The sequence below is a fragment of the Notolepis coatsorum genome (genome assembly GCF_963971535.1).
Source record: "Notolepis coatsorum genome assembly, chromosome: 14".
Taxonomy (NCBI): Eukaryota; Metazoa; Chordata; class Actinopteri; order Aulopiformes; family Paralepididae; genus Notolepis; species Notolepis coatsorum.
This window is the reverse complement of record NC_140178.1, coordinates 86895231-86907416: the sequence shown is the minus strand read 5'-3', so window position 1 is coordinate 86907416 and position 12186 is coordinate 86895231. Positions and strand designations below refer to the sequence as shown.

Genomic DNA, 12186 nt, shown 5'->3' with positions numbered 1-12186 from the left:
ACATTATAAAAAAGATGGCAGAATTCAGTACTGTATCTACAAAACCTTCTGTTTAATCATCTTCCCTTTATTCATTTGCTTAGATTTTTCAGGTCTCGTCAATTTTAGCATGGTGTTATTCACAGTCAAATATACATATATATATATATTTTTAAATATAATTGATATTCTCCTTTGGTTCATTACAATTGACTCAAGTCTAGTAACAGACACACTATTTCTGACACTGGGAATACATTCCCTGAGATCCATAGATGTCCCTAGATTCAGATACCAAGAACATGCAAATGGACCATTTAAAAAAAATCTGTAAATGTTTATTCTACGTCCTTATGGAATGAGTGACATACAAAAAAATTTATGTTTGATGGAAGAGCCACACATTGACAGGCAAAGAGCGTTGTCCACCCATAGACTAGGGTCTATTTTACCATCAGTCTGACTCAGAGTCAACGTGACAAACATGAAGGCTTGTCATGTGTGTCTATTATGTGCAACACTGAAATGGATCCCCCAAGTGTGATGATTGCGCGGTCAAGGCTAGTCGCCGTCGGGTTAGCTCCGCAACGATTGTGCATACTTTTTGTTATTGTGTTTATTTTTAGTACTTTCTTTATAGAAACAACGCTGGCATGGACGAAATATGATCGCCAGTCACTGATTGACTTAAACTCCGGCCTGAAAGACGGGTTTAACAACACTTTTTGCCAAAACTGGCCACCGGAGATTCAACCAGACGACAACAACAACAGAGACAATGGCGGTACGATCAAACGGAAACATAGAGGACGCAGAAGTGGAATTAGGAAGAGACTGAAAAGTTCTCCTTACCGGCCGGCGATCCCCTCAATTCCGCTGGCAAACGTCCGTAGCATGGAGAATAAGATGGACGATCTCCGTGCGAGGGTCCGCTTCGATCGAGACGTGAGAGATTGCAACATTATGTGCTTCACGGAGACATGGCTGAAGGCAACTACTCCAGATCACATCATCTCTCTGTCGGATTCCTTCACCGTCTTCCGAGCGGACCGTACAGAAGAATCCGGTAAGACCATTGGCAGGGGGTGTCTGTCAACAACAAATGGGTCAGCCCCAAGGAAGTACAAATAGTTTCTCGTTCATGCTCGCCGGACCTGGAACATTTGTCCATACAATGTCGCCCATTTTACCTCCCCCGAGAATTCACCGCCATAATCATGACGGTGGTGTACATTCCACCACAAGCGGATACCGCCAGGGACCTACAGGGACAACTAAACAAACAACAGATCAAGCACCCAGACGCAGCCATGATCATAGCCGGCAACTTCAACCAGGCAAATCTGAAGAAGGTGATGCCAAAAAATGTTCAGCACATCGCTTGCACCACCAGGGGAGGAAATACGCTTGACCATTGTTACACCCCGTTTAGAGCCAGTTACAAGGCAGTACCGGCCGCTCCATTAGCTGGAGCAACGAGCACATCTGATCACGATGCCATGTTGCTTATCCCCGCCTTTCGGCAGGGATCACGTGAGGTAAAGAAGTGGTCCGACCAATCAGAGGCCACGCTACAGGACGCACTTGATGACGTCGACTGGCTGATGTTTCAGTCAAGCTCAAGTGACGTCAGTGAGTTCGCTCAGGCTGTTTTTAGCTTCATAACAACACTAGCAGATAGCATTGTACCCACGAAAAAGGTTCGGGTCTTCCTGAACCAGAAACCGTGGGTTGACAATACTATACGAGTGGCACTGAATGCTCGCACCACTGCTTATAACCTGGGCAGAGCGTCAGGAAATATGGATGAGTATAAGGCTACAGTCTATACTCTGCGCAATGCTGTAAAGCTTGCTAAGAGGACATACGCTGGCAAGAGAGAGGCACAAATGGCCCAGAATGACACAAGAGGTTTACTATGGATGATAACTGACTACAAAGTCAGCACCCCCTCAATGGGGAGTGCCGACGCCTCTCTCGCGGACCAACTGAACTCCTTTTACGCGCGGTTTGGTGCAAACAGTAGCGACGCTAGCTCACCGGCTAACGACGTCACTGACGCACCGGCCGTCGTGGATGGGGGGGGGGGGCATCCGTGGGGGGGGGGCACTCTCTCAGTGACGGAACACAGTGTGAGAAGAGCGTTTATGCGGGTGAACACCAGAAAAGCAGCTGGCCCAGATAACAGGACGGATACTTAAGTCCTGTGCTAACCAGCTAGCCCCAGTGTTCACCACCATATTTAATCTATCCCTGGCTGAGTCCGTGATCCCTGCCTGCTTCAAGGTGTCCACTATAATACCGGTACCAAAAAAATCCTCCCCAGCAGGTCTTAATGACTACAGACCGGTGGCACTCACCTCTGTGGTCATGAAATGTTTTGAGAGGCTGGTTAAGGATTACATTTGTGCCTCCCTACCCAGTGATATGGACCCTTTCCAATTAGCATACAGGCCAAACAGGTCCACTGACGATGCGGTCTCTCAGGTACTACACAGCACCCTCTTTCACCTAGACAGCAGGAAGGGGGGCTATGTGAGACTGTTGTTCATTGACTATAGCTCAGCGTTCAACACCATAGTCCCCACTAGTGCACTGCAACCCTGCCCGAGCCCGATGGGGCCCTTCGGGCTGGGTAGGGCTTTGTTTTTAAATAAATAATTCGGACTCGGCCGGGCTGGGCAGCGTCCTCTTTTTTTTATTTTTTTTTTGCGTGCTCGCTATACTCATATAACTAGGGTTATAGGATAACCTTACGGTTTCAGTTTCAGTTTTGCGCCAGCTGTCATCAGAGAGTCAGAGCCTCGTGTCTCTCTGAGTCGCGATGGATAAGTTAACAGATATGGAATTAGGGAAAGGGAGAGCTTTTGAAAGTTCCCAATGCGTCTGGGAAAGCTGCATTTTTGGAAACATTTGGATGTAATTACCGCAGGGATAATTCGAGGACAGTAGAACAGTGCTGAAGGACATCAACGGTGGATGGTGAACAAATCAAGAGCAGACCAAAGTGGTTCAATAACTTCAATTGTTGTTTGAAGTTGGAATATAGCCAGTTGGCGAACGTTTTAATTTGTTCTTGGATGTAGCAACTGGTTGGCGAAGTTTTGTTAACGTTATTCAACGCCAGACGTTTTTGTTGCTGACGTCAACAGCGTGGTGAGTCCTGATTTATTTTATATTATAATTGGCTGCTGCGGTCGAGTTTTTTCTGTATACTTTTGTGTCATGATGACATTAATGTTTTAGTCTGTGTCTGCCAGTACCTCTGTACTCGCGACATCGGATTCGGTAGCATCCGAGCAGTTTTTGGACTGATTGTGACGAGGCACCGTGTTCAGTAACACGCGTGCTGGGAAATGGAAATAGAAGGCATTCGCGAAACAGGCTATATAGGCCTATAATGCTTGTTAGTTTTCAGCGTGATATGCGTTATTTAGGTAGACCTATTGGACATTTTTGTTTTTATTTATTTATTAAGTTAACACTTTAATCGCCATGGGTTAAATTCATAATTTACCATCCCTCGCCAGCTCTATTTGTCTATGGAGAAGTTCCCCTTCTTTGCAGGGCTATAACTTTTTAAATTCTATTGCTAAATTGCCATTATTATGGCCCATTCAATGTCCTATATGTATTGTTCAGCAACGTTAAACTTTTTCATTCACATATTCATACTAAAATATGGTCTAAAGTAGGGATGTCCCGATCCGATCACGTGATCGGAATCGGCGTCGTTCACGTGCTTTTCAGAGGATCGGGGATCGGGAAAAAATAATAATAAAAATCGGCAGTCAAAAAAAGAAAAATGTTATTCAACAAACATGACCATGTCCACGTCTTAAACTCATACGGAGGCCTTAGTTTTGGTTTTAAATTACATATAATATATCATCATTAATGTATTTATTGTCACACAGAGCAGAATAATTGTCCACAACCAACACATTCCCCTTTAATTTTCACCGTTGCAACAAACACCCCTTTAATTTAGACGCTACACGCTACACTCTACACGCTCGACCACATCACAACAACAACAGTACAACACGTCGCTCCAGAAACACGGTTAATATCCACTGACTTGAGCAGCTAGACTTAATGTCAGAGGTTTGGAACTAAGCATTTTAAAATAGAAAGTCAAGCCAGTTGCAATGTGTTTGCAAGGAGGACAGGCTGGAGGCAAAGTTTTCAGACTAACTTTTCACCTGGAGGATAACGTTACGTGACTGAGGATTATCGTCGGCGTTTCAGACCAGAATGGACCATTACGTAAGTCGAACACTGAATGTATACTAATGTGCAAACATATATTGAAACTTTTAATATTTCTCATATGAAGCAGAAGCACATTTCTCAGGGTGAATGTAATAACAAATGCCTCCGCTCTCGCGCCACGGACTATAGGCAACAGATGGGCTTGTCTCGCTCTGCCAGTTTCTGACAAAAATGCGTCAAAATTGATTACTAATGTGAAAGATCGGATCGGAAACGATCGGATCGATAGATATTTAAAATCACATGATCGGGATCGGATCAGAAGCAAAAAAGGCGATCGGGACATCCCTAGTCTAAAGTATAAGTATGTTTTTATCGTTTTCTGCAGCTTTCTTCAGAACGTGATTTATAGCCCTAAATGCATTATATTGATGATCAAATACAGTTTGGTAGGAATCTGTGCGAGATAAAAAGTTTCAACTGGACGTGGTTCTAGAAGTTTCTACGCATCATCTGATGATGACCGGATGGGCGGGTGATCGTTTATAATTCCGTGGGCAGCGTTAGATGATTCATCCAGAGTGGGTCATATGTTCATCAGATCAGTTAGTATAGAATACGTTAGAAAATAACACTGAATCTTACCGTGGCTTCCTCGCACCGCTGGCAGATGAGCGTGGAACAGATTTTTTTCTATTATGGGATGTAGAAATGCCCGATCCATTTCCAGGTTGTATAATAGTATATACGTCCAAATAACGTTGTTTATTGAGTTAGGGCGAGCGATCTATTATCCAGTGTTTCAAGATGGAGTCGCGGGAGCTATAGCGAGTGGCCGGACCACATATGGATGAGCACTACCGGTTCAAAGGTTAATATCCGGTTGGCGATCTGCCGATCGGCCACCAGATGGCGCTCTTGAACCGCTAGAGAGTTGAGAGGAGATCAGCAGTGTGTCTCAGGGCTCCGGAAAGGAAATATGATTTCAATGACAGATTTTGGAAATATTGACATCAAAGACGAGTTACGGCGTCTTCGGCAGAATGAGCATGGCTCGGAATGACGTGAAACTCGTCCGCGGCGATCATAGTGTTAATATATAAACAGTGTTTAGAATATTTAAAACAAAAAAATTATTTAATATTTGGCTATATAATTATAATGCTTCATTAGTTTTCAGCGCGATATGCGCCTATCTGTTATTTAGGTAGACGTATTGGACATTTTAGTTTTTGTTTATTTATTAAGTTCATATAAAACCGTATTTCGAATATTTAAAACAAATACAAATAAAAAATAACTTTTTAAGTCTAATATATATCTTTTTTTTCTGGCTTTCACTCGGGCTAGGGCTTCAAATGTTGCATTACAGTCGGGCTTATTTTCGGGCAGGGCCTGAACGTCATGGGCTTGGGCTGGGCACGGGCCTAATTTCAAGGCCCTTGCAGACCACTAGTCCCCACCAGACTGGTGGACAAGCTGATCGAGCTGGGTCTGAGCTCCGCTCTGAGCGCCTGGATAGTGGCCCTTCTGAGTGAAAGGCCTCAGGCGGTCAGGGTGGGGGGTCAGACCTCCAACACCATCACCCTGAGTATCGGGTCCCCCCAGGGCTGTGTTCTGAGCCCCCTGCTGTATTTACTCTACACCCATGACTGTGTGGCCAAGTTCAGCTCCAACTCCATAGTGAAGTTTGCGGACGACACAGTGGTGGTGGGGCTGATCTCTGACAACGACGAGAAGGCCTACCAGGAGGAGTGTCAGGACAACAGCCTGCTCCTGAACATTGGTAAAACCAAGGAGCTGATCGTGGATTTTAGGAGAACACAGCAGGGGACACACACACCACTGTGGATAAACGGGGCTACCGTGGACAGGGTGAGCAGCTTTAAGTACCTGGGGGTCCACATCTCAGAAGACCTGACATGGACAACACACATAGACTCAGTCGTAAAGAAGGCGAAGCAGCGCCTCTACCACCTGAGACAGTTAAGGAAGTTCAGAGTATCGGGGAAGATACTCCAGTCCTTCTACTCCGGCGCTGTAGAGAGCATCTTGACTGGAAACACCACTGCCTGGTATGCAAACAGCAAGGCACAGGACAAGAAGGCCCTACAGAGAGTGGTGCGCTCAGCTGAGCGTACTACGGGTATTGCACTACCACCCCTGCAGGTCCTATATAACAAGAGGTGCAAATCCAGAGCCTGCAGAATAATGCTCTGACCATGCTATTGTAAAAACTCATGTACATATACCGATATGCCCTACTTTGATTACTTGTATTATTGCACAAATGTCGTTCTCATCCTATTGGATTCTTACTATTGTATTATTGTACTAAAAACAAGATTACAAACATTTCAAAACTAACTGGTCAGACTACTGACCTTACTCCTAGAACCCACCTCACCCCTGCCCACTTTGACAACCTAGGATGGCTTAGAGTAGACGACAGAGTACAGCAACTTGCAATGGGCCTGGTCTACAAGATACGACTAAGGTACCCATGTACTGTACATGTCAAAATACTTCCCAAAGGTCAGTGAATACCACGATCACAACACCAGTGGAGCTCCACAAATCATGTTAAACCCAGATTCGGCTCAAACAAGGGACTAAACACATTTCAATCAATCATCACATGCGTTGAATGTGCATTTCCTGTCAAATTAGCAGTCAATGTGTATATTTTCAGCATTTTCACGCTTGTTTACCAAAGATTTTGTTATAGTGCAGATAAGATGAAGATACTCGAGCTGGTTTTTTCAAAGAAAACAATTAGCCATTTAGAACTCTTATTTCATTTGATAAATAATTAAAAAAAAAATTAGAAACACAGGGATTCAAACACAGGCCGTCTGCGTGAGAGAAATGAGAACAAACCACTACACCACAGTGCCAGACAAAATATATCCATTATATATCCATTATGGATAAGATTTGGATTGTGGACAAGAGAGCCGTACAGTATGTCGGCCGTCTAATGAAGTTAGATTTATACACTTTGACTGCTGAATTGACACGTTTAACTTATTCATTCTTTAATTCAGCAACATTAATCCATACAGTCTGTAGACATACAGTACTGTAGGACGTTGTAGCATCCTATGAATGAAGTCACCAGCTGTAATCAAACTGAATGCGGGAGCTCCTCCAATGAATGAACAAAAAGCCGGCGCGTTGGGCCGTTGTCACCAGCTGTATGAGAGCGCCCCCGCTGGTCATTGTTACCATTAACGATGGCCAAACGGTCCCCAAACAGTGGTTCCAGGACTTTTTCTGGCTTCATCTGTAACATTGTATTGCACTATCGCAGGACCTTAGCATGTCTTTACCATTTTTTATGTACATTATACCTGTTATGTCTTATTCTTATTACTTGTATTATTGCACAATCACTGCGGGCATGACCTCCCGCATTTCACTGTATACTTGTATGCCGTGACAAATAAAACTCTTGACTTGACAAGCCTTGCTTGTCATGTGTGTCTATATGTGCAACACTGAAATGGATCCCCCAAGCCTTGCTTGTCATGTGTGTCTATATGTGCAACACTGAAATGGATCCCCCAAGCCTTGCAGCTGTAATGCCCTCTTGATTGTGAAGCGACCTTGGGTTTCCTGAAAGGCGCTATAGAAAATGTATTTATTATTATTATTTATTATTAATGGGCTCGACGGATGGCATGCAATGAACGGCAATGATTTGTGACAGTGGCTCAGGAGGTAGAGCGGTCGTCTGGTAATCAGAAGGTTCCTGGTTTGATTCCGGCTCCTCTCAGCAGTACGTCGAAAGTGTCCTGTAGCAAGACACTTAACCCCTAACCGCTCCCGATGAGCGGGTTGGCACCTTGCACAAGTTGTAAAGCAGATACAAGCGCTACAGCAGTGGCGTCGTTAGCCCTGGGCTTCCGGGGCTTTAGCCCCGGATGTTTTTCTCCTAGCCCCGGATCTAAAAAATAAATAAAAAAATAAAAGAAAAAATACATTGATGGCAGCATCCCCATTGTCTGTGCTGAATGTTTGTTAGTGTTTGGTATTTTTCTTGGTTTTTAGTACTTTTAAACATCGATTTTTAGCAAGTAGTAGTTTTCATTTGATCCTATATAATTTTTTCATTCACCGATTTGTGGACTTTTTTTGTGTCTTGAAAGGCGCATTATAAATAAAATGCATTATTATTATTATTATTATTATTATTATTATTATTATTATTATTATTATTATTATTATTATTATTATTATTATTATTATTATTATTATTATTATTATTATCATCCAGGAGGGAAAATACACTTTGGATAGTAGGGACTGCATCTCTGCCTGTCCTGGCCAGGAAACACTTTGCAGCTCCTCTGGCAGTAGTTGGATATTGTAATGAGTGGCGAGGGGTTGCAGCAATTCCACTGAGAGAAACGGGTCTGAGGCTGGATAACATGCCTGTATGTTCTCCAACTCATGAGAACCTGCTCTCAAGCTCTTGCAGCATTCTGTCGAGGACTGGATAGAACAGTCTCTGTCTCAGCTGATCTCCATGAGGTCTGAGCTTGTGCCACAAGATGACTCAACTACATACTCGTCCATCCTTTTCTGCTTCCTCCTTTGGCTGGTAGTATGTTCCTCAATCCCAAGGCCATTACATATGGCCTTTGTCCTGTCATACATGTCCACTGCCATCTCTGAGGTGCGATAACCTTTGAGTGTGTCCTGCACTGTGCTTTTAAATAGTACAGATAGGTATTGAAGATTTTGTTATTGGTGTATATGTGTGTATGTATGTATATGTATGTATATATTTCATTTCAACCTTTATTTAAAATCGTAAGCATCTGAGGTTTCCCTCATTTACAGAAACGATGATTGTACAGTACATAATAAAAACAATATAAATGTATGTATGTATGTATGTATGTATGTATGTATGTATGTATGTATGTATGTATGTATGTATGTATGTATGTATGTATGTATTTATGTATGTATGTATGTATGTATGTATGTATATGTGTATATATGTATATTTGTACTCTCGTTGGGGCCTCTTGGACCATATCAATGTTTTATCTGGCTAAATAAAGGTTAAATAAATAAATAAGAAACTGATGATTTGGTCCTGTTAACTTTGAATTTTCTATGGGGACTGCCCAGATCCCTCTCATGGACCTGAACCTCACTTTAAAAAACTCTAATCTAGTTCTTCAGTATTCGTCTCTAATTACTAAAAAATTGCGTATTTCTGTGTGTACATTTTTTTTTAAAGAGAGTGGGGGCACCCCCCTGGGCTGAAGCCCCCAATGTTTTCTAACCCTAAAAACGCCCCCCCTGCGCTACAGTATATAAATGCAGTCCATTTACCATTTACCAAATATCTCCAACAACTTTACAGCAGCTTGTAACGCGTCTGTAAGCAGATACAAGCGCTACAGCAGTGGCGTCGTTAGCCCTGGGCTTCCGGGGCTTTAGCCCCGGATGTTTTTCTCCTAGCCCCGGATCTAAAAAATAAATAAAAAAATAAAAGAAAAAATACATTGATGGCAGCATCCCCATTGTCTGTGCTGAATGTTTGTTAGTGTTTGGTATTTTTCTTGGTTTTTAGTACTTTTAAACATCGATTTTTAGCAAGTAGTAGTTTTCATTTGATCCTATATAATTTTTTCATTCACCGATTTGTGGACTTTTTTTGTGTGTCTTGAAAGGCGCATTATAAATAAAATGCATTATTATTATTATTATTATTATTATTATTATTATTATTATTATTATTATTATTATTATTATTATTATTATTATTATTATTATTATTATTATTATCATCCAGGAGGGAAAATACACTTTGGATAGTAGGGACTGCATCTCTGCCTGTCCTGGCCAGGAAACACTTTGCAGCTCCTCTGGCAGTAGTTGGATATTGTAATGAGTGGCGAGGGGTTGCAGCAATTCCACTGAGAGAAACGGGTCTGAGGCTGGATAACATGCCTGTATGTTCTCCAACTCATGAGAACCTGCTCTCAAGCTCTTGCAGCATTCTGTCGAGGACTGGATAGAACAGTCTCTGTCTCAGCTGATCTCCATGAGGTCTGAGCTTGTGCCACAAGATGACTCAACTACATACTCGTCCATCCTTTTCTGCTTCCTCCTTTGGCTGGTAGTATGTTCCTCAATCCCAAGGCCATTACATATGGCCTTTGTCCTGTCATACATGTCCACTGCCATCTCTGAGGTGCGATAACCTTTGAGTGTGTCCTGCACTGTGCTTTTAAATAGTACAGATAGGTATTGAAGATGTGCACTTTAACGCAACAGCACCTGGAGCCATCCATACCCATGTCCAGTGTCCACTGACAAAGACATGCTCATGATACTGTGATAAACTATAATAAGCTTTAATCGAACCCTGGTTAATTTCCTCTGATAGTCCGGTTGGTTTGGGGTGGTGTGAAAGCTCATTCACTCTTGCAAGTGAACCCTGCTGCGGTTCATTTGAGATGTGAATGCAAAGCGGACCAAAGGCAGGAAAAGGCCCCAAAATCTAATATTTTTTTTATGAGAAGACTGAAACATTATGTATATAATTTTTTCGATTGCTTAACACTTTGTATGCCACTCACGGCTTTTCTCTGGTTTTCCTCCCCGACCGTTGAATGCCACGTCACGAGTATTCTTATTTTTTTTATTATTTTTTTTATTATTAGCGATCTGAAATCCTATTGGATCTACCGTTGGAGATCCAGGGACCGCCGGCGCTCAGATGTGAAAAAAGCGCCCCCTATCGTCTCCCAGATGGTAAATCACCCTTTTGGAATGGACTCAATGAAAGTGAATGGGAGAACGGATTTCTGACTCCACATTTTACTTCTCACTGATGCAGCCGGGGTCTACCAGAGTTCATTCTGGAGCCTCTGAGCCACGGCGAATATCGGTTATACTGTACACACGATAGATCAATACAATTATCGATTTTTTCGAATGGCGATCGGAAATTGGAATAAACCATTTGGATACCATCTGACCTCAGGTAAGGAATCTATGTTATCAGTGTTAGGATAATCAGACTCGTTTTCACGGATATATAAGCGTTTATGTGATATGTGATATGGCTGTTTTGACTGTAAAAGCCATGAGGAAATAAGAGCAGCGATTATCTGCGTGCGCACACATTATACTATCGATCATCTAGCATTTATTTGAAAACAATTCATAAATAGGCCGACAAATGACAACATTCTGGAATATTCCAGTAAAAGGCGATTATCATAGGCATGGGTTGTTTTTTCCACGAAAATGGGTGATTTTCAAAATGCTATCAAACGGAAATGAAGCGATAAAAAAACAATCTGCCTTGACAATGTTGACTGGAAAATTATTCTTTGATAAGCGACGGGCAGATTAGACACATAGCCATAATTTAAAACATAGATTAGGCGATATTAACGTTAAAATTGGAGTGGATGGTGGCATGCAAAGGGGTAAAAAGGAAAACACGGCGTGGCAGTGAAAGTGTTAAGCACGATTTTGAAAACAGGGCCCGGTGTTTCAAAACACTACACACAATTAGCACAACCACACACACAATTATCAGAACACCTCAGATCCTTTGCTAAATTAAACACAAACTATACACTAATTTATAAAAACTACATTTTGTTACCATATGAAACACACGTTTCATATGACTTAATTCTGTTTAAACCAGTTACACACTGCTGTGCTTAACCTAAAACACATTTAGCAATTCTACTTCTCAGTGATTAGAGTACTGTAAGTGAAGTACACAGAGAATGTGCAAATATACAATACATTTACCAAACACTACACAAGACCAATGCTGTAGACTGATGAAAATATAATTTATTTATCTCCATATACCCAAATCAATGATGCAGACTGATACAAAAAAAAAGTCTCTCCATATACCCAAATCAATGATACAGACTGATGAAAATATAAATGTTCTCTCCATATAACCAAATCAGTCAACATTTCAACATGGAGAAT

At 42.0% G+C, this 12186-nt stretch overlaps 1 protein-coding gene across 1 annotated transcript in view; it reads right to left on the bottom strand.

Annotated features, from left to right (window-relative positions):
• Positions 1-12186, bottom strand: part of LOC311240593 (protein shisa-9) — a gene marked incomplete at both ends in the record, with an annotated part of 421247 nt that overhangs the window by 5011 nt on the left and 404050 nt on the right. The window lies entirely within an intron of this gene.